This window comes from Blennius ocellaris, assembly GCF_963422515.1.
Source record: "Blennius ocellaris genome assembly, chromosome: 13".
Classification (NCBI taxonomy): Eukaryota; Metazoa; Chordata; class Actinopteri; order Blenniiformes; family Blenniidae; genus Blennius; species Blennius ocellaris.
Genome location: NC_137662.1, coordinates 15115221 through 15120971, shown reverse-complemented (window position 1 = coordinate 15120971; position 5751 = coordinate 15115221).

Sequence of the window (5751 nt, the reverse complement as noted above, 5' to 3'; positions counted from 1 at the left end):
TGATGACCATGAAATTGACATATGAAAAACTGCTGCTGAAATAGTGGAAGATTTGAATGTGCATTCTCTGTTCAGCACCATTTTATTTATTTTTTGTGTGCTCAATGACTCTTCTGAAATAGCAATAAACTATAATGTAGTTTTAATGTCTTGAGGCACATATGTGCCATTGTTCCCGCTGGTAAAGACCATCAAAAAAACCAAGGTTTATGTCCATTGACAGGTGCTCATTTACTCTGGCTGCTCGGCGAGGTCACAAGATAATTATAGTGAATTATGGTCACGGAAAAGACCTTTTCTGAATCCTGTTGATGGATTCAATACTTGGTGCTCCAAACCAAACGTTTAAAATACAATGTTGCTCAAATTTTCTGGCATGTCTAAACAGGATAAACAAATAACTCTGTTTCTATTTGAATGGCTGATTTAAACAAGTCCTTGGAAGAGTGACACATTTCTATTTTTGATGAAATCCTACGCAGCATTCGATCAATGATAGATCGCCTGTAAACTCAAATTACCTTCACTTCAATGAGAACATTTACATACACAACTCCTCAGCATGTTTCTCTTTCCTTCAACCTATAAAATCTAACAACAAAGAATTGTTTCTGTCTGATTTTGTGGAATTTCTCACATAAAACATTTGGTTTTGTCTGTTCTTGGCAATCCGGTCCGATCATTTTAATCCAAATAGAACTAACTGAGTAAAAAGAAAAAGAAAATGGTCATGAACCTCTTGTTTTGCAACCCAGTGCACACAACCTTGTATTGTTTAATAATTCTCAAGTCATGTGTTTTCTTTGAATTAAATCTGGTCTAAAAAATCTTAAACTGTTGTGATGTGGCTGGTATTTATTTCGTACTGGAATCATGTACATGGACCTTTGTACTGCTAATAGAACTACAGACGAGGTTTTGTGGCGATGTGGTGTGTATCTTGTGGTGTATTAGTTTTCAGACTAAACACACACATTAGAACAGACCAGAAAATGAAATCAAATTCACCGCCTGACTTGGTAAATTAAATCATTTGCACAAAGCAGCGTCAGATGTAACTCTAGACACCACTTGGAGCTCAGAGGAGAAAACCCGGAGTCCAGCTGACGCTTCAAATAGCCAACATAAGATAATTGCAAGTGACCATACAAGAGGACACCATAATCACGATCGCCTTTCTTTGACAAGTCTGTGGTTTTTGAAAGTTTGGAAAGCCACAAAAGTGACATGCGGCCCAGAGAGCAGATGAATAGCTCTCTGTGTCTCCGTCAGTGGGCTGTCATCAGAGAGGAGCCGTATGGGGTTGACTTGTAAAGGCCACGGTCAACAACAACAACTCAGAAAACACATTAGTGCTCATTTATTTTGCTGCTTGAAACTAAATCACGTGACACATTTTTGAGCACGGAGACAGTTCGGCTCAGTTCAGAAGAGCATCTACAGGGTAATGCCACTATTTCTGTTGAGAAACAATGAGATATTGCAGACATCAATTTTGTATTAATGGGAGCTTCTGCATGATTTTCATGCTAAATTACTGCATACATACTTAATGTCAAAAGGGAAGCAGAGAGCCTGTCCCCATCTACTGTGCTTTGTGGTGTCTTTTTGCTATTGTTCTGCTTTGAGTTTGTACCGTCTCCACTGCTGCTCTTATGCTGCCATTTTTACCAACATAAAGCTACTCTTACAAAGATCGAGATGGCCAAATCATGAAATTTCCGCCCCTTCACAAGCCAGCACTAGACATATTAGTCAGTCAGGGGTGTTTTTATGTAGAAGGTGATGCTTCCTGCAGCCACTAGATGCTCGTCAGGGTCAGAGAGCCACTGGACAGCAGTCCTGGAGTGGACAGTCGCATTATAAACAGTGTGATGGGAAGTTAAAAGCATGTCCTCTCACAAACCATGATAGGACATCATTTCACCACTGAAGCAATGTGCAACTACAAGTATTTGGATATTTACCTGCCAATAACTCACCTCAACTCAACTTAATTTATAGAGCGCTTTACAAACAACCACAACTAAAACTAAGTGAGATGCTTGTGTTTTTAACTTAACTGAGTGTTTTGCAAAGCAGCGGGGAGTTATGAGAATAATTTAAAAACGTATGAGAATGTGTCTTGTTTTTGCTTTGCGTCACTTGTGAGAATACTGCAGGCCCTCTAACCCACCTTATCTTCCAGCTCCCATAAAAAGCTCTTAAGGTCTCTGGTAGTTGTCCTTTATCAGTGCAAGTTTAATCTTTCTGGCTCATGAGGAAACACAAGCTGGAATTCATTCCTCTGTTTTTCTCAGACTCCCAATCGTCTATGACGGGGCCTATTTTGAAAACATCCTGCAGGGTAATAATTCTCAGCCCTCTTGAGATGGACTGCAGGGGAAGAGGTCATACTTAACCTCTTCCACTCTAGAGGACGTGTCGGAGGCGTCATTATGACTGATGCATGGTGTGCACTCAAACCTTATCTCTCATCATAAAACTTTTCTCCTTAAATCTCCTGGAATTCCAAAGTGTCGACAATCCAAGACACAAATGCTGACTTGAATGTTAAGTGATGCACAAGTATTTGATCATAAAGAGCTTTGATTTAAGGTTTTTGTTCTGCGTCAGCAGTCTCCATCTCCGCGGCACCATCATGCAGCACCACTTTATCCCACATTAAGTGCATGTCGTCATCTTCACCTGTTCATCTTTTTAACTTAATGTTTGACCTTTTGCAAAGACAGTGAAGAATAGAACCAACAATAAAAGGATTAAAAGGATTTGTGCCAATGGATTTTCTTTTTTTTAACTAAATACACACAAAGAAAGAAAATGAGCTTCTGTCTTTGTTAGCACACCAGAGAGTAAGAGAATTTAGAGCTCATGATGTCATTTCTACTCGTTTCCAGACCTCTAAATCACACTGATTGATTGGTCCTCTGTTAATGACTTTACCGTCAACTTTGTTCTCAGCTCTACATATTTATTTTCCTATTGTAAGTTATATACATTGTATGACAGAGTAGAAGAATTTAGATCCGACAGCGGTGATTTTCTTATGATATGGTGGATATCAGTTAACACTGAGTTTAAATTCCACCTATGATTAAATGAGCTAGCGGGCCACTTTTCTGTGGTTGAAACAGAAAGGACGACTGTTTGCTAAAATGATCCATCTATTAATGGGGACAGGGGCTGGATAATTTGATTTGCTGTTGTTTTTTCCATAACTTACAGCTATAACAAGGTCTGAGTTGAGGAACAAGGAGGAGTCGGAGGAAGGATAATGGGTGATCGGGGGATTGTGCATGTGTGTGTCGCTGCAGCTATAGTGCACAAGGTCAGTGAGAGAGAGAATAGTGAGAAAGTGAGCAAGTAAATCTGCTCTGTGGCTTCCTCAGCATCAGGTTTATGTGTGTGCGGAGCGTGCAGTGTGTTTCCAGGGGTTTCCATGCTGTCACAAAAGACCCCTGTGAGACCAGCTTATTTACCCTGCAGTAAAACCCGAGAGGGAGTATACCCTGCAGTAAAAAGTGGAGAGGGGGCGCGGTGGAATTAGATTTAGAGCCGCCTCCGGCTCTCTGTTCTGTGTGTGCCGTCAGGGAAAACCCACTCCGCTGCTCGGCTCTGTTGTTCAAGTTGAATTATTTTGTGTTCAGGAGTCATGGGGCAAATGTGTTGTGTAACACACCGACGAGTTTCAGAATAGGTTTTAATTAAAGAGAGAGGTATTACATTGTTCTCAGTTATTGGTTACATAGTGGCTGGTACAGTGACAAGATATTAATTCAGCATAAATAAGCAGTTGTGCAATTAAGGGTTATTACATTTCACAATGCTATCGCATAAGCACTTGCTCGACTGTACAAGATGCATTTTCACAGATGAAAGCAGAATGTGCTTTTGTTGGATTTCCTTTTTTTTTTTTTTTTTCTTTCCCCCACAATTGTCATTTTCCAAGATCTGAGGAAGAAAACATATCAGCAGGATCTCAAAGAGAACATGAACTTGCACACAAACAGAGGGTCAGCTTGTCCCGGAGGCCAATCGACCAGCGCCGAGTGAAAAGATGTCGCATACATGAGTACAGACGGCGATGGCTCCGTGTGGCCAATCACATGGCAAAGGTACGTCCTACCCAACCTGCTCCATACAGTTTGGAAGATGTTATTGGGTAAAAGATCGACATTCTGTTCCCCTCTCCTCGTGGAGAGTATTGCTGTGTTACATTCCACATTTTGATCATGTTCATGTCACTTGGTCAAACTCCGAGCTTCTGTACTTTGGGAGTCAGCATGCAATAGGAGAGCTGGTATGGGTTTGTGAGCAGCTACATGAACAACGCTTAATCGCAGTGACATCCAAAGGTTGAGGTTTAAACCAGCAGCTATAATTCATCTTTTATCTGTGACTTGTGAGATGTAGCTCTGTTGCTTTGTGTAACTTCTAAAGTGGCAAATGGAAAGTTTGTAAACCTCTTCATATTTTTTGCATTTTTGGCTGGATTTGTATTAAAATAGCTATGAAATACAGATAAAGGATGTTGTCACATAACAAATTACCGCTAAAAGCCCAGCAACTAATCATCTTTATTACACTGAAATTATTTTTGTACATTTTACAAAAAGAAAATATAGAATTTAGCATTAACACCTTGTCCAAATTTTAGTAAAATAGTGAATTTATTCAAATACTTGTTATTATGTGGCCGCATTCTCTATCTGTATTGGGATGTGCAAGTTGTGATTATGTGTAGTAAAACTTTTCTTGTGATAGTGTTTTGTATAAAATGATCCCACAAAAACAACAAAAAAAACAACAACAAAAGAGGCGGTGTGCAATCAATCACACGGTTTCAAAGGTACAATTTAAGTAAATAGTGATGAGATGTAATCCTCCTGTGGTTTGGATCAACCAAACGCTCTCCTCAAACCACAGACTGAAAGCTGCACAGTCAATTGAATCACCATCAGGTGCTCTCAGATCAGTTCCTCGCTCCCTGTTGCCGACCACAAGTGGCCTGCGCTCATTACGGAGCAAGTGGGGTGTGTCTTTCCAAGGCACTTGATTCTCCTCATTTCCTTAGATGATGAATCGAAAAAGTCAATCTTTTTTTTTTTCTCCACTAATGCTCCTTTCTACAGGGTACAAATGCACTTAAATGAAATGATAGCACAATGCTTCATCAAATGCAACGTTTCAAACACACAAACTTTGGTATGATGATCTTACACTTGTGCACCTGACATTGCTTCCAGATAAAACATGTAGTATCAGATTTTGAATTCCATGCAAGTTTGACAGTCAAGAATAAATGCAATTTGAAAATTCAAGATAACACAAAGAAAAATAAAAGATATATAATCATCAAGCTGTGACACATAATAATAATAATAATAATAATAATAATAATAATAATAATAATAATAATAATAATAATAATAATAATAATAATAATAATTAAAAAAAAGATGCTTGGGACAGAAGGCAGAGTCACTAAACCTGCAAAGGCAAAACAAACTCAGTGATCTACAATAAACAGATTTACAGCACCGAGAACAGACACAGAAGCAAAATGTTAAAATTGGAATCATTGCAGCAAAACAGAGATGTACAGATTTCATATTCTAGCTAACTAAACTTAGAAGAATCAAAGCAAAATGTATCATCAGTGTACCACTATGCTGTATTAGACTGCACATGGTCAAACAATACACAGCCCGTGGTGAGTTTACAGGTGAGTGAATCGAAATGTGGAAACAT